Below are 22,733 nucleotides of genomic sequence, written 5' to 3'. Positions count from 1 at the left end.
ACGTCTGAGGTTGTCGTCCCACCAATTCAGGCACGTCTTGATTGAGTTCGAGAGAGGAATGGAAATCGTCTCCAAGCCCTTTTCCTTGTTCTAATGTTGGTTGAGATAAAACTGGAGAGGGTAAAGGTTGAGCCTTCCCAGGGAGACAAACTGTTCTAGTGATGATAGTGTTCCCAAGAGGCTCATCCATACTCTTACAGAACAACTGCTCTTCTCCTGAAATTGATGAATTTTTAACAGGGCTTGCTCTAACCTTGTGGGTGATGGAGAAGCCCGAAAAACTCGACTCTGTATCTCCATCCCCAAATAAAGAATAGTCTGGGACGGAGTCAGTTGTGACTTCTCTTTGTTCACAAGAAGACCTAATTCTTTGGCTAGGTCCAATGTCCATATGAGATCCTTCAGACAGTGGTTTAATGACGACGCCCTGATTAACCAGTCGTCTACATAAAGGGAGGCTCTAATCCCTGACGAATGTAGGAAGCTCGCTACATTCCGCATGAGCCTTGTAAAAATTAGAGGAGCAGGGCTGAGGCCAAATCACAGAGCTCGAAACTGGTACACTTCTTTCCCGTACATGAACCTTAGATAACGTTGAAAGGTTGGTTGAATTGAATTGAATATGGAATTTAGGCATTAAGCCAAGCACTCGTTGAAAGGTTGGGTGGATCGGGGTATGGAAGTAAGCGTCCTGGAGGTCGAGAGAGACCATCCAGTCGCCTTCCCTTACTGCTGCTAGAACAGATTTGGATATTTCCATCGTGAACTTTATTTTTAAAATGAACACGTTGAGTGCACTCACATCTAGCACAGGTCTCCAACCTCCTGTGTTCTTCGGAACCAGGAAGAGACAGTTGTAAAAGCCTGGGGATTGATGGTCCAAGACCCTCACCACCGCCCCCTTCTCTAACAAAAGAGGCACCTGATGTTGTAAGGCCTGTCTCTGCTTCCTCTCAATACCTGGGAGAGAGGTCTATTGGAATTTGTACAAGAGGAGGTTTCCTTACAAAAGGGATTTTGTAACCCTCCTTCAATAAAAGGACAGACCATTGGTCAGCTCCCCTTCTCTCCCATGCTTGCCAGAAGTTCGTCAATCTGGCCCCTACTGCTGTCTGAAGCTGTGGGCAGCCAGACTCTGCCACAGCTGGATCTGGACCCCCTGATCTTATCTCGCCTTCCATCAGAACAAAAGGTGCCTCTGTTGGAGGCTCTGCCACGAAAGGGAGGAATGAATCTGGAAGTTGGCGTATCTAACTTGGGTTTGTTGCTGGAAAAAGATGAAGGCAACACTTTGCGAGCTGTTTTGGCAACTAAATCATGCGTATCCTTCAACGCAAGAGATGACGCAATATCTTTGATAAGATCTTGAGGAAAAAGAGCATGTGATAAAAGAGCAAACAGGAGCTCCGACTTCTGGCATGGAGTAACTCCCAAAGAAAGGAATGAGCACAATGATTCCCTCTTCTTTAAAACTCCTGCAGTAAAAACAGCCGCAAATTCATTAAAACCGTCCCTTATACCCTTGTCCATACAGGACATAATCTGGAAGGCAGCATCATTGTTAGAAGGAGACACCTTCTTACTTAAGGCCCCCAACGACCAATCCAAAAAATTAAAAAGCACGAAAGACTCCTTTAAGCAGATGATCAAGCTCTGAAGTCTACAAAATCTTGGAGCGTCTCATGGCTAGACGACGAGGAGAGTCTACCAGGCTTGAGAAGTCTCCCTGGGCAGAGGCAGGCACTCCCAAGCCGAGAACTTCTCCCGTGTCATACCAGACGCTCGAACGAGAGGCTAGTGTAGAAGGAGGAAAAGCAAAGGAAGACTTTCCCAGACTTCTCTAGGTTTCCAACCAGTCTCCCAGCAAGCGCATGGCCCTCTTAGAAGATCGAGAGAGCACTAACTTCGTATAAGAAGGGGTTGAAGCAGTCATGCCTAAAGTAAATTCTGAAGGCGGCGAACGTGGAGCAGCAGTCACAAAATGAGCCGAAAAACTTCTCTAAAAACATTCATAATTTTCTTAAAATCAAGGGATTGTTGGACAACTCTAGGCTCTTCCTCTTCTGACAGGATCCCCAAATGTGCATTAGTCGAAAGAGGATCATCAACTTCTTCTTCAGAGAGAACTTTATCCGATAAAGCAAAATTCTTGCGAGAAGGTGAAGTCATAGCATGTCACGAGGGTAAAGCTTGACAGCCTACATCGACTTGTATCTGAAAAGCAGTTAAGGCAGGAGGGTCGACGTCACGTCGTGACTGCAGTAACTGACGTTCGACGTCACGTCGTGACTGCAGTGACTGATGCTCGACGTCACGTCGTGACTGCAGTGTCTGCGGCTCGACGTCATGCCGCGACTGCGGTGACTGGCGCTCAACGTCACATCGTGACTGCAGCGACTGCAGCTTGAAATCACAGCTAGACTTTAAGGACTGACGCTCAACGTCATGTCGAGATTTACGCTCTGAATTTCACTTAACAGCAAAGCTAACACTTGGGTTAACGTCAGCGTGACGTAAAGCTTCACGCTTAGATGGTTGAAGACCTGATTCACGCTTATAAGAACCGTGACGTACTGCAAGTAAAGGTTCCTGTCGAACAGGAGCAGGACCGTAAGCCTGCAGTAAGGTGGACAGCTTAGACTGCATGTCCTGCAAAACACTAAAATTAGGATCGGTAACACTCGGAACATACCGTGACGTTGGGAACGTCTGTTCATGAACGTCAGCACAAACGGGAGTCGCAGCACTCAGGTCACGTCTGGAACGACCAGATAACACAACGGAACCGTGACTCTTAGAAGGGGCCTCTGGAGCCACAAAACTTGACTTTAAATAAGAACGTTTAATAGGCGAACCTTCCTCTGATGAAGAAATACGTTCCGGGCTGCTCCAGAGACGTTAACCTTGTTCTGAAGGAACTAACTTTCTTTTCAGAGGCCTTAAAACCTGACGCCAGGTTTTCTTGCTAACATAAGCGTCATCGGATGACGAGGAGAACCTAGTCTCGCCTCTCTTATGGTAAGGACGTGCCTGAGGAGCAACGTCTGCAACCTTTGAGGGAACGTCTGTTCGTTGTTTAACACCTATCATTCCCTTTGGTCTTGTGACTCTCCTTCTCCCAGGGGTTGGGGAGCTTGAAAGAGGTCTCGGACTGGGTGAGCGGCAAGTACGAACAGACGAACCCTCCGCATTAACACTGAACACATTTTTACCACTTTTCGCATTAACACTTTCACTTTTTAAAAATTTCACATCGGACATAAGCTGGTTTCTGTCCGTAGCCAGCGATTCGACTTTTGCGCCCAAAGCATGAATAGCCTTCATCATATCTTTAAGTGAAGGTTCGTTAGTGCAAGTAGAGGGTTCTGAAACTACCACTACAGGGGGAGGAAAAGGTTCAGGGGCATGGGAAGAGGAAAATTCCTGAGAACGAGAAGAGCTTCTTCTTACCTTCTTACCCTATCTCTCGCGAGTTTACGAGTATATTTGTCATACTCTAACCACTCAAATTCAGACAAAATGACACACTCATCGCATCGATCCCCCAATTGACAAGCTTTACCTTTACAATTAACACAAATGGAGTGGGGATCGATGGATGCTTTTGGAAGGCGCCTGTTACAATCTTTGCCACTTTTTCTATAAACAGGAGAAGGGTCAGCCATAATGGAAAGTTCAAAGAGAGATAAAAAAAAAAAAAACAAGCAAAGTTCAGCAACAGCAAATCAAAAAAGGGTTCAAGAGTATTCGAAGAATATCCAACACAGCGAAAGCCAAAAAACCATTAACAAGTACTTCACCAATTGTTGAAAAAAACTTTAGGTTTAGCGCGAGCGAGAAACCAATGTTGACACCTAACTCGGCAGAGAAGAACTGGAGAATTTGGGAATAGTGATAGTATCCTGCCGTGTGGTGGCGCTAGTGTATACCCAGCAACCCAACACCGTGATCGCCCGCAAGTTTTGAATCTGCCGACCGTCGGAGACGTTAGCTACATATATATCCACCGGCTAAGATAAATTTTCAAATGGTTGGTTTTGATGGCGTAAAACAGTCTAGACTGGTTTGTTTCAATTATACTTAGTTAGTTCTCCCTCAGTCCAACATGCAAATTTTTTGGTCTAGTTTTCGTCTTTGGTACTCTTAAAGTTTTGAATGACAAGGAAGGTGTATATTGTGCCATCGTGCTTTGAATAACCAACTTTACAAAAACCCTTGGTTTTACATAGCTCAAATTCTTGAAGCTATTAAATAAAAGGTCACAAATACTGCCTACTCAAGCTTCAACAAATGTCTTCATTCCATTAATCCATAGTCATCGTTAGTATTGTACATTTAATAGGTATCTTAATATTTTCCCATATTGGAGTACTTGAAATCACTCCTAGAAAATCCTGGGATTTCTTCTGTTTCATTAATCAATATGACAAATTCGAAGATAATTTGTATTTTTCCTAACCATACAAACCTTAGCTATTTACAAAGGGTTATTACTTTTAGCGTAGCTGAAATGGCGAGCCATTAGAATTTAACGAGGGTGTATTACCCCCGCGCTAGTTAGCGGGGGGGTAGGGGAGTGGTAGCTAGCTACCCCTCCTCCCCCTCACACACAGGTGAATACTCACTTTCACTTAGAGGTAGGACTTGTCTTGGGGGACAGGGCTGGCGGGCAAATATGTGTAAATAGCTAAGGTTTGTATGGTTAGGAAAAATACAAATTATCTTCGAATTTGTCATTTGTTCCGTAACCGAAATACAAACCACGCTATTTACAAAGGGTGACTTATCCCTTAGGAAGGGTGGAAAGTCCCCAGCCATACTGGCTTTGGCTTTACCCGGGGACTCAGAATCCGAGTGAGTCGCACTCGAGAAAAGGAGTCCCTGCACCTCACAAGTTCCTTGCACCGCAAGGAACCATGTGGCCTACGTAAGCTTGTGTGTGAAGGAAGAAGTGTGACCCGTCTTAGGCAGTTGACCTGGAGTTCCAGAAGGAACTCTGGGTTAAGACGTTCCCAATACCACCTCGTCAGGGTATGGGGGACGCGACAGTATTGACTCAATACTCGGAACACAAGGAAGCATGGTTTACCTGCAGAGGTTCGAGGTCAGCTATGCAGAGACCAGGATGCTGCTTCCCCGTAGAGGGGATGATGAAGAAAGAAGGGCCAGACATACTTCTTTCGTTCATGCAGACTAAAACCTGATAACAATGCCCTCAACCTTCTGCTACCTGTCCAAAAAGGAGCCTGAGGTTAGACCACCTGTTGTGTAGCCACCACAGAGCGATAGAAAACGTATCGAGACTCCTGTGGGTCACGCCCTGCAGGAAGCGGGCTGCGAAGGTCATCAGACGCTTCCAGACTCCAGCTTGTAGCACCTGCGTCACAGAGTAGTATTACTCGAAGGCGAGGGACGTTGCGATGTATCCAACATCGTGCTGTAGGGCGACGTGACGGGGGAGGGTCTGAAGACAGGTCGAGATGAATGTCCTTGAGTCCGGGCTGAAGAGGTATACTGGTGACTCTCCCCCCATGTCCTCCTTGTGTTCCCAAATCGGCTGCAACTGAGGCCAAACTGCAGCTGTTCCCAGCGCTAACCTCTCGATTCCTGTACTGGCAAGAAAGAGAAGGTCTTGGGACATCAGACACAGAATGGAGACTCAAAATCTTGAATGAATCGGACCGAAGGGTCGGGACCCACAGATTCTGAGTCTAGCCAACAACTCAGGAGCGAGCCTGAATGTTGCCTTCCCCTCTTCCTTAGAAAGGGGGGGAGTAGTAAGAGACCAAGAAGATTGCTTACACACTGGCCGTGGCCAGAGTGAGCAGAAGACCCAGGGCGGAATACAATCCGAGGCCTGTCGTAAAAGGGTCTTGAGAAGATCTCTTAAAGGACTAAAAGTCCGAGCCATGCTCCAAGTTGGAGGTCTTCCTCCGACTAGGGCAGGGACGATCGTAGCTTCGCATGAGCGAGGATAGATCCAGCGGGCAGGAAAAAGTTATTCCTTTAAGCCTGAAGGTCAGGGAAAGGCTGAGCGACAGGCTTCATTGCCAAGAGCGGAAAGGAGTTTCCTCCCGCCGAAAGGCAATAAGACCGTTATTGCTGGAGAAGAGGCCTCACGGGAAGAGGTATATCTCCCACGGCACCAACCACCTTAGACTCTTCACTTTGCCTGGGAGACCCCTGTGGATGACTATCGCAGATGACGCGACCTCCGTACCGCGACTGTAGCGGGTTGTCTCTTCTAGAGGAGGAAGCGTAGTGTCTCCAGGCATGAAGCCGAAGCGACGCCCCGGTTCGGGAGAGATGTCGCAGTGTGGTTGCTTGAGTAGTCTGCGCCGTGGGAGAAGCTCTCCCGGGAGTTCCGTCAGGGGAAGCAGAGGGTCCAGAAACCGTTCTGCACATAGTCCCAGTGGAGCTCTCCCATTGAAAGGTTGACAGACAACCTGGTTTTGTTGAGACCCATTGTCCGCAGACAAAAAGGAGGGAAGACGCAGGCGTCGAAGTTGTCCCACCATCACCGGAATGCATCTTGCCAGAGTCTCGGGGTCTGAGACTGGGGGGAAAACTAGCGGAAGCTTGAGGTTCCAAGCTGTCGCGATCAGGTCCCCCAGACCAGCACTTGCTGGTTACCCAAGGTCAAAGACCCCTAGGTACACTCTCTCTATGAGGCTCTGCTCGGATAGTCTGAGAGAAACATTCCCCTGCCTGGAATGAGAGAGCCGATGGTGGAATTGAGAGAATCTCAATCATCCCGATATCTCTACTGCAAGATGTGAAGGTGTGAAAATGCGTCCCCTGCTGGTTAGCATGAAGTCGACACGCAACGGGGCGACTTGGCAGGAGCGGTAGGATCTGAAGAGGGGCCAGACTAAGGCCCTTAAGCCTGCCTGAATGATGGAGAAGTATCCTTCAGGTCTTGACCATAGGCCTGGACCGGAACATGCCCCCCCCCCCCTTTCCTTTGACGAGTCCGAGAACCGCATCAAGAATGTGGGGAAAGGACGAGAATATCCACTACCATCAAGAGGCTCCATAGGTCAACACCCATTGTAGGTTTAATAGTTCCGCTGGTCCCATAGGGCCAGGGAGTCCGGTTAAACATTGCCTGAAGCCACCGGAACTTGGATCGCCCCACATGGAACTTATCCTGAGGCGACCGTTCGGACTATAAACGGGTCAATGAGGAAAGAAGAACTAGGAAACGTTCCAAGGTAGGGCTGAAAACTCTGCTTGACTGAGAACAGGTACTGCGACTCTCCTCAGTCTTGCCACGGTGAACCGAAAGGAAGGCTCGGAGGATGTGGTAACAGAATCTGGCGTCCCCAGGTGGTCACCCATCCAAGTACCGACGTTGCTTAACCTCGCTGGACGGACGAGAAGCGGGGTTTCCAACGTGGTAAGGCGGTTGACTCAATATCATGGCCAGATACTCCAGATGTTGAGGCAGAGGAAGAGAAGGCTCCAAGCAAAATACCATGAGCCCACACTCATGGTCAGCATTCGGAAGCTTTTCCCGGCGCTGAAGAAGGTTGAAACCCGAGCCTACCGGAGTTGACCAGCCCTCCAAACAGCAGAGGAGGCGGAAGTCTGCACCTGAGCGGCCAAGAGGAAGGCAGGGAGAGTTCTCTGGGGAAACAAACCTGCTATGCCACGGCGGGATAGCCACACTGCATCATAAGCAGGAATACTTGCAGTTTAGGCTGAATTCGACGAGCACCCTGGAAGATGGATGGAATGGAAACTGAAAGTACCCGTCCTTCCGATCCAGGGTTAAAGGAGTCCTGTCGCCTCGTTACCAGTCTGATCGATTCTGCTGGTCTACGCTGGCCGAAGTTTGTTCGACAAACTTGATCAGGGCTGAGAGGTCGACTATGGACATCCCCTCTCAGATCCTTCCTTACAAGAAAGGATCGACTGAGGGGGCCGGGGGTGAAGCCGTCGATGATCCTAAGGAAGACCTTCGCCTAAGGTATGGATCATTCTGCCCAACCGGGCAACTCTGCTGATGCTATGGCATAGAGGTTCAGAGACACTGAATTCGCTGACAGACGGCAGGCGCGATATCCTTGGCTACTCACAGAGATTGTGCGGGAATGGGCATCGGGAAGCTGTCATTCGGATGAGTAACCTTAAGCATCCTCCCAGCGAAAAAACCTGCAATCCTAGAGTTCGTGAACTCCTTTTAGGACTATGCCCCCCCTGGGGAGTCTCCCGTGCCATCTGTTCCTGACAGGAGGAAACTGCAATTGGACACCTTGTCCCAGTTGTCGTAGCCGATAACTTAGGCCGACGTGGTTGAAAGAAAGGGAGCTGGAGCCCTGCAGAGTCTGGAAGAAAGCGCCTTGGAGGAGTGAAACCGGAAGTCGATTTACTCCGCACAGCAGACGTCTAAGTCTCTGTCCTTGGGCAAAGACAAAACTCTTCTCAAGGATGGAAGGGTGTCTGAGGTCGTTGACCTCCACAGATGAGACACCCGAATGAAGCCTTCAGTCAGCGCGTCCAGATGGTACAACATCGAGCTTGTCCGCAAGTAGATACTTAACGACGAAAGGCCAAGGTGCCTGAGCTCGAGAGGAGGAAAGTACCCTTGATCTTCCTGTAGCTTCCTTGAACCAAACCTCGGGCCGTAACCGAGGAGGGAAAGAACCTGGTAAGCTCCCAGAGGAAGAGGTAAGCAGTCACCCCTTGTCCGATGGAGAAATCTTCAACGGAAAGCCCCCCCGCCAAAAATCCTTCCAGGGCGGGAGAAGGAGAGAGTACTCGTGCAGGAGAGGGGACCCTCGAGACCGACCTCTTGGGAACCAACTTCGCCCTGGGGGAAGTCACCACGAAGTCCACTCCTCTCTTTCTCTTCAGCGTAGGAGAGACAGCCGCTGGTTTGTTACCCTGGCCGGTGAGTGCTGGTTTCATAAACCTCATTAACGCCCGTGCCAGCGGATCAAACCATGTCTGCTGCTCCAAGGACACAGAGTCCGAAATCCTCGCTAAGGTGAAAGGGATCGGGCGATCCTTTGGAGAGGACACGACGGTTCCTGCCTGAAAAGAAGGTGGGAAGAATGCTGTACTGACCTGTCTTCGTCCTGCACTACCAACCTGTGCTTGGATGGAGGTGATCCCGAGTGCCGCCTAGGAGCACGCGTCCCTGCTGCTACCACCGGCTGTGGAATTCGCCGCGAACTATGGTCGCGCGAGGGCGAACAGTCGCGCAAAGGCGAATGGTCGCGCGGGCGCACAGGCGAGTGGTCGCGCGGGCGCGCAGGCGAGCGGTCGCGAGGGCGCGCAGGCGAGCGATCGCGCGGGCGAGCGATCGCGCGGGCGCGCAGGCGAGCGATCGCGCGTGCGCGCAGGCGAATGGGCGTGACGGCGAGGGATCGTGCTGCCGCGTAGGTGAAGAAGATCGCTGGCGGTAAGCGATGGCGAGCAGCATGTGTAGGTGAATGATCGCGTGATAGGGTGCGATGGTGATCAGCATCCGCAAGAGGGCGAGCGTTCAGGGTTGTGCGATGAGGAGCAGCATGCGTAAGCGGGCAATCGTGCAGGGTTGTGCGATGGCGAGCAGCATGCGCAGGTGAATGATCGCGTGAAAGGGTGCGATGGTGATCAGCATCCGCAAGAGGGCGATCGTTCAGGGTGGTGCGATGAGGAGCAGCATGCGTAAGCGGGCAATCGTTCAGGGTTGTGCGATGGCGAGCAGCATGCGCAGGTGAATGATCGCGTGAAAGGGTGCGATGGTGATCAGCATCCGCAAGAGGGCGATCGTTCAGGGTTGTGCGATGAGGAGCAGCATGCGTAAGCGGGCAATCGTTCAGGGTTGTGCGATGGCGAGCAGCATGCGCAGGTGAATGATCGCGTGAAAGGGTGCGATGGTGATCAGCATCCGCAAGAGGGCGATCGTTCAGGGTTGTGCGATGAGGAGCAGCATGCGTAAGCGGGCAATCGTTCAGGGTTGTGCGATGGCGAGCAGCATGCGCAGGTGAATAATCGCGTGAAAGGGTGCGATGGTGATCAGCATCGGCAAGAGGGCGATCGTTCAGGGTTGTGCGATAACGATCAGCATCCGCAGTTGAGGGTCGCGCGATGGCGATCAGCATCCGCAGTTGAGGGTCGCGCGATGGCGATCAGCATCTGCAGTTGAGGGTCGCGCGATGGCGATCAGCATCCGCAGTTGAGGGTCGCGCGATGGCGATCAGCATCTGCAGTTGAGGGTCGCGCGATGGCGATCAGCATCTGCAGTTGAGGGTCGCGCGATGGCGATCAGCATCCGCAGTTGAGCTAGTAGCTGGCGAACCATGTTCCTTCAGAAGTGTTGGAGAACGTTGGCGTGCCAGCTGTAACACACGTGGGCGATCCGGAGATCGCTGGCGAGCTGATGATCGCTGGCGAGCTGATGATCGCTGACGAGCTGACGATCGCTGGCGAGCTGATGATCGCTGACGAGCTGATGATCGCTGACGAGCTGATGATCGCTGACGAGCAGAAGGCTACGCGTGGAAGCCTGTGCAAAGAAGAAGAGTCCTTGACCCCGACCTGAACCGAAGTTCTAGATCGCGAGGGCGAACGTGGGCGCACAGGGCACGTAACAGGAACCGCAGGGAAGATCATCTTGAAAGCGCTGACGAACAGGAGAGCGCTGACGAACAGAAGGGCGCGCAGGGAAACCCTGACACGCAAGGGAAGAACCCCCGTGGGGGCAACCCTTAGCCCCGAAGGGATCGTTGTCCGCCGGGAGACTGATGTCCGTCGGAAGACCGCTGTCCGTCGGGAAGACCGTTGTCCGTCGGGAAGACCGTTGCCCGTCGGAAGACGAGATTAGACTGCTGTCCATCTGCACCAAGACGGAAGATCGAGAAAAAGAAGTTGTAGGCTGCAAACGGAGGTTCAAAAAGGCGCCTCAAGCACCCTTATAGGGAGATGAGAGGCCCTTACGACGAGGCGGACGGAGGGCCTTACGGCGAGGGAGGCCAACAGCAACAGCAACAGAAGAAACCTCCGAAGAGGAGTCTCTATGAGTGGACTCTCTCGCGAACGAAAGAGAAACACTTCATGGAAGAGACTGGTCAGCCAGTGACCTAAAAGGAGCAATCCTCCGAAGAGGAGCTCCTGCAGTTGCCCAGCCCCTTGAGCGAAACTGCAGGTGCGACCGCTCAGCACCAAGAGCATAGTCGCACGAAAAAAAGGCAAGAGAAGAACCCCCCAAAAGAGGAAAAGCTCAAGCCTGGACAGGAAAAAAACTTCCCTCGGAAGAAAAGTTATCCGCCCAAGGAGGCAAGCCTCCTGACTGTTCTAAAATGAACTGGAGAGCTGTCCGTCGACACGGGAGTACTACCAGTAGAAGGAGACACGCCCCTGACGACAATACAAGGGGGGAGGCAGCAACAGCCGAATCCCCAGGACTCAACCAGACAGCTCACACCGTTGCTATATTACAGAAACGAACTAGATCGGTAACTGTAAAAAAATAAAAACAAATAATATTAGTACACATTCATTCCCCCGGGAAGGCTCCGAAGAGGAATCCCGAGGAAAAGGAACAAGAATTACACAACAGGCACGTGCCCTCACAACCACTTACACTCGCGGAAGGAGAGCTGTAACCAAAACAGAATTATAACAATTATAATTATGTAACTATGTAATTATGTAATTTAAAAATGAATGAACACTAAAGAAAAAAACGAAAACCCCGAAAGGAATCGTTCTACAAGCTGAAAAATTAACAACTACAATTAGATTCATAAACTAATTGAAACAAAATGTACGGCGTAGCAACCCCACCCACACGGGAAGGAAGCTACAAGGGCGTAGTAAAACATAGTAAAAGGGTGAACGACCTCAAGAGAGAGAGAGAGAGAAAGACCGAAGTCAAACTCGATCGCAACCCATAAAATTAGGCCGTGGTGGCCTAACTGCCGAGGCCTCCACGTAGATATCGTACACTACACACACACATCTGAAAAGGAAACTTACTTATTTCTATACTCAAATATATATACAAACATGAAAACATGTTTACATATATATTGAGTAAAAGAAAAGTAAGCGATTAAGTAAAGACAAAACAGACAATGGCTGCCAAGCGAGGACCAAGACAGAGACGTCTGTCACAGTCCGAGCCAAAAGTGAAAGTGAGTATTCACCTGTGTGTGAGGGGGAGGAGGGGTAGCTAGCTACCACTCCCCTACCCCCCCGCTAACTAGCGCGGGGGTAATACACCCTCGTTAAATTCTAATGGCTCGCCATTTCAGCTACGCTAAAAGTAATAACCCTTTGTAAATAGCGTGGTTTGTATTTCGGTTACGGAACAAACTCAAGTTATACCTGTACCTTTGTAGTGACTTGATTCCTTTGATTAACATCCATACTGCCAGATGTAGCTAGCACAGTTATATGGCCGCATATAATTGAGCAGCTTTAATTGTGAGAGGCCCTTTGCATCAATAGACGTAGGATGATAATACAGTAATGAATTGTGAGATAGTACCTACTTTGGCCTTCAAGTTTTTTATGTTAGCTTACAAGGTTTTAAATCTTTTTAATTCAACTACAACTAATTAACATCTACCTCATTACTGTATTACTGTACCTATTGAATTTGGAGGGAACCAAATGGAAAGCAGGTTTTTTTTTTTGAGGGGGTTACCCATGGTTATTTATGTAGTGATCGCCATCATGAATCCCCTCATCACGTCTTCTTGATTAGTTGAATTTTGATGGAAGAAGAGTTAGGACGTTGATGTACATTAAAATTCTAAGGCGTCTGATCATCCCCAAATATACAGCTTGATTGACCTATACATGGATTTGGCATCCTTAGTTATTCCCATTTGGCTTTTGTGACATTTCACTTACGTTAGAGGTGATTTTAATTCCTTCATTCTTCTTATATCCCTCCGAATAGGTTAGGCTCATTTTCGTCAGATTTCCCTCAAATGCCCAACAGCCGAGAATAAATAAATAACCTTAACCATATTACCTCTCAACTGGTGGAGTGATAAACTGTGTCTACAAGCTACCAAACCTGTCTATTTCCCCCAAGAAATGGGTTTTTAATCCTGACTTACCCAATGATCTGACAAAATTAGATTCAGAAAATTTTATACAATAAAACTTAGTTCAGCATATAATACCAGCAGCCCAAAGCAGTTCGGTTTCACGAACGAGGCACTAACATCTAAAAGATACGTGGGGCCATCTAACATATACAGAAATGGGCATCTGCGAGGATGGCACTGCTGCAAATGGATGCTAGATGCACTTAATGAATTTCATCTTAAAGAAATGCTAAAGCCTAAGATTTGGCTCATTCTCATAATTGTCCACCAATCATTTATCAATAACAAGATGACCAGTTTGAAAAATACTATACTGTATACAGTACAATTGGCTCATTCTCATAATTGTCCACCAATCATTTATCAATAACAAGATGACCAGTTTGAAAAATACTATACTGTATACAGTACAATTGGCTCATTCTCATAATTGTCCACCAATCATTTATCAATAACAAGATAACCAGTTCGAAAAATGTTATTTTCCTTAGTAAAATAAATTTTTGAATATACTTACCCGATGATCATGTAGCTGTCAACTCTGTTGCCCGACAGAAATCTAAGGTCGGGATACGCCAGCGATCGCTATACAGGTGGGGGTGTACACAACAGCGCCATCTGTGAGCAGGTACTCAAGTACTTCTTGTCAACAAGAACTCAATTTTCTCCTCGGTCCACTGGTTCTCTATGGGGAGGAAGGGAGGGTCCTTAAATTCATGATCATCGGGTAAGTATATTCAAAAATTTATTTTACTAAGGAAAATAACATTTTTCAATATTAATCTTACCCGATGATCATGTAGCTGATTCACACCCAGGGTGGTGGGTGGAGACCAGCATACATGTTAACATTAGAAGCTAAGTATCCCGTATCTCATTTTAGCAGTTATTCAAAATAACAAACATAAAATAAATAAGTACCTGGTAAGGAAGTCGACTTGAACCATTACTCTGCCTTTTTAAGTACGTCTTCCTTACTAAGCCTAGCGATCCTCTTAGGATGCTGAGCGACTCCTAGGTGCTGAAGTATGAAGGGCTGCAACCCATACTAAAGGACCTCATCACAACCTCTAATCTAGGCGCTTCTCAAGAAAGAATTTGACCACCCGCCAAATCAACCAGGATGCGGAAGGCTTCTTAGCCATCCGGACAACCCAAAAATATTTCAAGAGAAAGATTAAAAAGGTTCTGGAATTAGGGAATTGTAGTGGTGGAGCCCCCACCACTACTGCACTCGTTGCTACGAATGGTCCCAGAGTGTAGCAGTTCTCGTAAAGAGACTGGACATTCTTAAGATAAAAGACGCGAACACTGATTAGCTTTTCCAAAAGGTTGCGTCGAATATATTTTGCAGAGATCTATTTTGTTTAAAGGTCACGGAAGTTGTGACAGCTCTAACTTCGTGTGTCCTTACCTTCAGCCAAGCTTGGTCTTCCTCATTCAGAAGGGAATGAGCTTCTCGTATTAACAGTCTGAAAATAAAAGGATAAAGAATTCTCTGACATAGGCAAAGATAAATTCTTAACTGAACACCATAAAGCTTCAGACGGGCCTCATAAAGGTTTTTAAAAATAGAACTTAAGAGCTCTTACAGGACATAATACTCTTTCTAGTTCATTTCCAACCATACGATAAGTTTGGAATATCGAACGATATTGGTCAAGGCCGAGAAGGCAGCTCGTGTTTGGCTAGAAAACCAAGATGTAGAACATGTAGCCGTTTCGGATGAAAATCCGATGTTCTTGCTGAAGGCATGAATCTCACTGACTCTTTTAGCTGTGGTTAAGCATATCAGGAAAAGAGTCTTAAAGGTGAGATCTTTCAGGGAGGCTGATTGAAGTGGTTCGAACCTGTTTAACATAAGGAATCTTAGAACCACGTCTAAATTCCAACCAGGTGTAACCAAACGACGCTCCTTCGTGGTCTCAAAAGACTTAAGGAGGTCCTGTAGATCTTTATTGTTGGAAAGATCTAAGCCTCTGTGACGGAAGACTGATGCCAACATGCTTCTGTAACCCTTGAAAGTGGGAGCTGAAAGAGATCGCTCTTTCCTCAGAAATAAGAGGAAGTCAGCTATTTGAGTTACAGAGGTACTGGTCGAGGATACGGATACTGACTTGCACCAGTTTCGGAAGATTTCCCACTTCGATTGGTAGACTCTAAGGGTGGATGTTCTCCTTGCTCTAACAATCGCTTTGGTTGCCTCCTTCGAGAAACCTCTAGTTCTCGAGTCTTTCGATACTCTGAAGGCAGTGAGACGAAGAGCGTGGAGGCCTTGGAGTACCTTCTTACGCGTGGCAGACGTAGCAGGTCCACCCTTAGGGGAAGAGTTCTGGGAACGTCTACTAGCCATCGAAGTACCTCGGTAAGTTATTCTCTCGCGGGCCAGAGGGAAGCAACTAGTGTCAACTTTGTCCCATCGTGAGAGGCGAACTTCTGCAGTACCTTGTTGACAATCTAGAACGGAGGGAATGCATATAGATCTAGATGAGACTAATCTAGTAGAAAGGCATCTAAAAGAACCACTGCTGGGTCCGGGATAGGTGAGCAAAGTATTGAGAGCCTCTTGGACATCGAGGTTGCGAAGAGATCTATGGTTGGCTGGCCCCAGGTGACCCAAAGTCTCTTGCATACATCTTTGTGGAGGGTCCAATATGTCGGAATTATTGACCCTTCCTACTGAGACAATCTGCTAAGACATTCAAGTTGCCTTGGAAGAAACTTGTTACTAGTGAAAAGTCTAGACCTGTTGAACAGGAGAGGAGGTCACTTGCGAACTCGCACCATGTCAGAGAGTAGGTCCCTCCTTGCTAGGAGATGAACATCAAAGCAGGGAGTTGTCCGTGTTCACCTCCACTACTTTGCCTTGAAGGAGAGACCTGAAGCTTTTCCAGGTCAGACGTACTGCCAGAAGCTTCTTGCAGTCAAAATGCATTGTCCTTTGACTCGAGTTCCATAATCCCGAGCATTCCCTACCGCCTAAGGTCGCACCCCAGCCTACGTCCGATGCGTCTGAGAAGAGAACGTGATTGGGAGTCTGAACAGTCAGGGGAAGACCCTATAAAAGGTTGATAAAGTCCTTTCATCAAGTCAGACCAGACTAATCTTCCGGAAACCGGGATCGAGACCGCTTCTAGCGTCTTGTCCTTTTCCAGTGAAGAGCTAGATGAAACCGAAGAGGACGGAGGTGTAGTCTTCCAAGTGACACCAATTGAACCACGGATGACAGTGTCCTAACCAGACTCATCCACAGCCTGACAGGGCCGTGTTCCTTCTTCAGCATCTTCTGGATGGATAGCAGGGCTGGGGGTTGATCGTCTTGTTCAGCCATGTCCTCATCAGAGGGTTCCTCATCCGAAACTGATGAGGAAACGGCAACGGAGTGGGCAACGTCTGACTCGCTGAATCTGGTCGCACTGGTGGATGCGTGACGGAGCCGGACACAAGATCATGGTACTGCTGCACAGTCTGTGAACTGTCAACCATGGGGATGCGAGGAAGTACAGCGACAACCCAAAACTGTCTAGACTGTCTGGGTAATGCAGACAACCCCTTATCGGGTTGCTGAGGTTGCCGCACTGCGTCACAACAAGTCACCTCTGCTGGTTGTTGAACGTCTTCCCAGTGACACACTGAACGTCCACAACCACCTCCGAGAGTAGCTTAACGTCAACGTGCGACTGGCAACCCACACTGGGTCGCACCGGTGGAGGAACCATCTCAACTGGGGGACGTGAGTAGGATACCTCAGCGTCAACAGGGCGTACAACCAACCGGTAGGAAGGTCGTTGGCAAGAAGGTTCTTCTCCGTAAAAAATCCTCTATCAAGGACTAAGCTTGGACTGCATGTCTTGCAACAAAGCCCAAGGTCTATGGGAGCAGGTGTGGCAACAGACGGGGTTAGCGACTGAAGCGGAACCATTTACCCTCCCTGGAAGCATGTGCTTTAATTAAAGTCCATAGGAGGCTAAGCAGCTTAAGGCTCCTCTCCAAATGACAGAGTCCTCAAGGGAATATCAGAAGGAGGGAGAACAGCACTTTCTCATCTACAGGAACCATGTCCGAGAAAAGCTAGGTTATCTCAGTGAGGGTTTCACTGGTGCATAAGCAGCAGACCAGAAGGCAATGTTATGAAACTGCTTGACAGTCTGTGAACTGTCAAAAACTGAACTGTCAACCCCAACAGGTGCGTGAGGACATACAGCACTGGTGTATTAGTAGCACACCAGAAGGCAATGTCATGTAACTGTTAGACAGTCTGTGAGTTGGCAACAACCAAAGCTGTGTGGGGAAGCCTCAACTCCTGACTGACTAGTTTGCTGCGGGCGAGTGGCGGTAACCACAGTGTGTTGCTGAGGCTGACACACCGTGTCAAAACACGGCAGCTTGTGGTAGCTCACGCACGGCAACGGAGAGCTCCGTGTGTCTGTGGGAGTCAGCATGCGTCTGGCAGGGTCGACTGCGCATGGGTGGAGGAGCTCTCACAACAAGAGTGTGGGAGCAGGCAGCCATGCCGGGCGCACAACCGTGGCAGGCTGTAGGCCAACGGGTGCATCGTCAACCTTCTCCGCAGTCGGAGTGTGGGAGCTGGCAACAACAAAAGCGGAGTGCTGGTGCGTGGGAGGGACTGCCGTGGGTTGCGGAGCATGCCGCATTGTGGCAAAACACGGCAGCTTTACAGCACCTTCCCACTGCTGATGCGGTAGCTCACGCATGTCAACGGAGGGTGCAGCATGAACATGCGTCTGGCAGGGTCGACTGCGCATCGGTGGTGGAGCTCTCACAGGTGGAGTGTGGGAGCAGGCAGCCGCAGTATCTGCTGAACGCACAACCGTGGCAGGTTGAAGGTTAACAGGTGCAGTGTCAACCTTCTCAGCACGATACTCCTGCATGAAGGAAGCAAGCTGAGACTGCATATCTGCAGTATGGACCACTAGGGTCTATAAAAGACGGCAACAAACTGAGCTACTGTCCGTTGTGACTGAGGGTCTAAAACAGCTGGTGCGGGAACAGACGGAGTTACTGCCTGTTGCGGTACCACCTTGCCTCTCTCGGAAGGTGTGCACAGGGTTGCCAGGTTGGCCTTTTTTTCAGGCCAAAAAAACCTCGAATTTGACCTTTTTTTTTTTTTTTTTTAATTGGCCTTCAGTAATATCATGAAAAATATGCGGATATTAAGTACTATATATTTGGCCTTTTTCTACATATAGGTTGGCCTTTTAAAGCTTCCGTTGTTTGAAAGTTGGACTTTTCTCATATAGAAAATCTGGCAACCCTGGGTGTGCAGTCGTCGAAGACTGCAGCGAGTCCGAACTGACCCAGTGGCTACACCTAGGCCGTTGGACTTGCGCGGAAGGGACCGACCTGCACTTAAAAGCTGCAAGATTTGGTCCATGGTTTCTGCGAGAAACTTCTTCCGCAGACGAGGAATAAATGGGCTCTCTCGTCTTTGTGTGGGTGGGGTGATCACGTCGGCAACGTGTGTAGATACACCCGAAACCACGGAGGGAAACGTCTGTTCGTCGATCAAGGCCTGTGGAACCCATAAGTCCTTCGACATTACTTCTCACCTGGGCATGGGAGCTTGTAAGAGGTATCGGACTAGGTGAACAACTGGCACGAACAGACGAACCCTCGAACGCAACACTGTAACACTTTGCGCATATCACTTTATCACTTTTGATTTTCTGTTTGCACTTATTTCACTGAACTCGAAACTTTAAGTGATTTGTACCTGAAACACGCAATCCTATCCTTCATTAAAAGGTAGTAATTGCGAAAACAGTTTTACAATGCAACAGAAAAACATAATGAAAGATAAAGAATTCAGTGGCTGGAAAAGAGACTAAACACTAGATCAAATAAACTACGTTTAAAATCTCTCACCGCATAAAGCCTGGGAACAAGAATAAAACTCTAGAAACGTTTTACCTTCTTCCCCTATAGCGACTAGGGAGAAGAGTAAAAAACGAGAACAACGCTACCCGCTTGAACGAAACGTTTATTCTCCTCTCTCTCCCTCCGTCTCTATCTCTCTCTCTCTTGACTTAGAACCTGAGAGATGAGCCCAATTATATATCGTTAAAACATATTATTTGTTAAAGGAAAAAAACTGAAAGGTTTCCCAAATAAAAAGTTCCTTTATTAGAATTAAAACCATTTAAGCTAAGAAAGAATGAACGAAACGCTAGAATCGGTTTACTCTTACTGCAACGTGAAACCGTGAAATACTCTCTCTCTATCGTAACGATAGAGCGCATGTTGAACGTTCTGAACGTCAACAACTGCGGAGACTAAACTAAATGTTAGTTCATCTTTGAAAACAGTACGAGACTATCAAAGAAATTCTTTCAAAAACGTTAAAATTAAAAAAGTATAAATTCTTAAAAGGAAATACGATATGACGGGCTCAATGTTAATTAACTTCGGTGCCAAGTAAGGACCGCCTACTATTAGGAAAGGTCGCATATAAACAAACATAAAAATTAATTTTTTATAAGTTTATAATAAATGGAAAGTTAATCGAAGAGGCCTATAAATGGCGGAGAGATATAAAATAAATAGCAAAATTACCAAAAACCTAAACACACTTCCGTCTAAGGGAAGGGTCGGTCATTTAAAAGTGAAAGAGAGTCCATACTCTCTTCGTCACCAACACTTCCGTCTAAGGGATGGGTCGGCCATTTAAAAGTGAAAGAGAGTCCATACTCTCTTCGTCACCATAATTAAATCTATCCAAAACGAGTTCAAGTTTTGAAATGAAGATAAAACCCCTGCATAGCGAAAGCTCAAAACTGGAATAGTGTACTTCACCAAAACGTTGTGAAAACAAATCCAGTTAGGGACGGCGTATTTAGTAGGTCTTGCCTGTGGCACGACAGAGGAAAAATTGAGTTCTTGTTGACAAGAAGTACTTGAGTACCTGCTCACAGATGGCGCTGTTGTGTACACCCCCACCTGTATAGCGATCGCTGGCGTATCCCGACCTTAGATTTCTGTCGGGCAACAGAGTTGACAGCTACATGATCATCGGGTAAGATTAATATTGAAAAATACTATATACAGTACAATTCATGTATTTTGGCATAAAATTAAAGTATCGTATGCAGTAATTACCTATAGCCGACTGTACAGTATTGTATATCACTGCCCTTAATTAGTCTTTGTTCTGCCATGGCTTGCTTCCCTTGCAATTAGACATTACTGTAACTCTTATAGACCTGGCAAGAGGCAATGGATGTGCTACATATGTCAACCATATGAGTAATTACTTCCAAGATAGGTTTTACTTTCAGAAGAGCAATAGAATGTGTTATAAATATAAAAAAATTTCATCATAGATGAAATTACATTACAGAAATATATAAAACACTCTTATGGGGTTGACATCCTCTTGTAACCAGGGTTGCCATTCGTACGATAATTATCGTACATGTACAATTATTTTTGGTCCAGTACGATGTACGATACATACCTTAGGTATATACAATGTATATGGGTGTGTGTTTAATTAAACAATTATACTTGAATATTTTGAAATAAGTCAATCATGTAACTCCCTAATAATTATATTGAAACTGTGTACGATAATTTTGGTTGAAAGACAACAATTTTAAGGCGCATGTACGATAATCCAGTCAAAATAATCTGGCAACCCTGCTTGTAACCAGTCATGATGACACTGAAGAGGGGGAGGGGGAAATTGTTGCTGTAAAACAACATCTGGGAACTTGTGCATAAATCCTTTGTAGATCATTAATGGTTTAAAAAAATCAGCTAACGAGTGTCATATAAAAACCAGAGAGGAGATTGTGAATGCATGCATAAAACCTACTATCAATCTCACAAAAGCAAACAATGTACTTCGACATAGTTAACATTATAGTTCATTACTACGCAAGATGTTATGCCTCGGCACACCTTAATCATACAGGGAAACATGCCAATAAAACCAGCAGACATTCCCCTCATATAGCAAATTCCTATTTGGCTAAATATTAAAAGTATATTAATCTACAAAACTTAACACATTGGCGATCATAGTTTCCATAGAAAACAGGATTGGGTAAAGTTTTACAATACTAGAGGGTTAGGTTACATTACCCTGTAATACAGTACAATACCCAGGATTGTAAGAAAACGGTAATAATTGTTAGGTTACATTACCTTGTTATACAGTACAATACCCAGGATTGTAAGAAAACGGTAATAATTGTTGGGTTACATTACCCTGTAATACAGTACAATACCCAGGATTGTAAGAAAACGGTAATAATTTATAGTTTTCATTCGTTAACCTAACCTAAAGTACAAAAGGGTCCCCCTGAAGTATAGGACCAGAAAAGTAAAGTAAAAACATCATGAGGTAATATGTGGTAACAGGATACCTAAAAAGCTGACTAGAAACTAACCTACAATAGTAACCATGGTAATAGGCAACACTAACATGGCTTACCTTAAGTTCTCTATTCTTAACACAAGGAATTTCCTGCATTACCACCAGAAGAGATAATTAATCACCATCAAACTACTCACTGCATGTGTTAATTATAGGTAAATTCTATAAGAATCTCCTGGAATGGGCGAAGTTCACACGGAATTTTGTCTCCCTTTGCCACGTGGAAACGTTATTTTCAATATATTTCCATAATACTTCATAAAATAATCACAACTTACGTGAAGGATAATTAAATGGTAAATTATGCCTCTTTTGTCATTCACAGTGATGTGTTGGCAATGGGAAAATAAAGAAAATCCTTTAAAAGCCGAAGTTCTTCATTACAGGGACGTCACACCACCGAAGCAAAGTGATAGGTTTGTTAAAGAAAATGGATAATTCTTGTTCCATCATCCATGATCTTTCAAAGAAAACGGCATTTACTTCCGATATAAAGTTTTTTTTTTTTTTCTTTTTTCATTGCATTAGATTGGTCGAATACATACTAAAAATAAGCAAGCAAAATTAAAATAAATAGATGATATGAAATATGATATGATACATAAATATAAATGAATTTCTCTAATAAACAACAGTTAACTTGGATCACAATTAGAGTTTCCCTTTTCTATATTGTACAAAATCTTAAACATTATAATAAAAATGAATATTTCAAAATTATTCTAATCACATCTGAAGTAAATATCTAGATATGGCTATCACAAGTATTTGATTTTTTTCGTAGTTTGTGAATGGTGTTATGAAAACTCTAATCATAGACGTATTCATTAATAGAGCCTATTCTGTTACAAAATAAGTTTAATTGATTTTCAATGACAAACTATTCATAACTGATATATTTCTAGGTATTTCCTATTGATTTATTGTCAAAATAATAATGTTCCCGGTCCCTTAAATATACTGTATATATATGCCGAAAAGACCTGACTGACTATATTCTTTTTCCAATCAGCACGTGGCACTTAAAAATCTTATCTAATATTATTTCTTAGGTATGTTGATATTGTTCTGTTGGTTTTCTTTGCAAAATGAAATTAATAAAATAATTAGATTGTTATAAATTTCATGATGGGCATCCAGTTTATCAAAGACCCTCATGACATATCTATTTAAACAATAAAGGACTTACTTTACTTCAAAATTCCGTAAAATTGTGTATATTTTTCCAGATTATTATGGATTATTTGTGAGATAATTTGAAAATATCGTCATAAAATATA

At 46.1% G+C, this 22,733-nt stretch overlaps 1 long non-coding RNA gene across 1 annotated transcript in view; it reads right to left on the bottom strand.

Annotated features, from left to right (window-relative positions):
• The window catches only part of LOC137614776 (uncharacterized), a 35,042-nt gene extending 13,179 nt beyond the window's left edge, over positions 1 to 21,863 (bottom strand). Inside the window, exon 1 of the long non-coding RNA XR_011039154.1 lies at positions 21,732 to 21,863. This is a non-coding gene — a long non-coding RNA (uncharacterized lncRNA). The remainder of the gene's footprint in view (positions 1 to 21,731) is intronic.
• Positions 21,864 to 22,733: the final 870 nt, after the last annotated feature.

The sequence above is a fragment of the Palaemon carinicauda genome, chromosome 21 (genome assembly GCF_036898095.1).
Source record: "Palaemon carinicauda isolate YSFRI2023 chromosome 21, ASM3689809v2, whole genome shotgun sequence".
NCBI lineage: Eukaryota > Metazoa > Arthropoda > Malacostraca > Decapoda > Palaemonidae > Palaemon > Palaemon carinicauda.
This window is presented reverse-complemented; position numbering and strand designations above follow the sequence as displayed.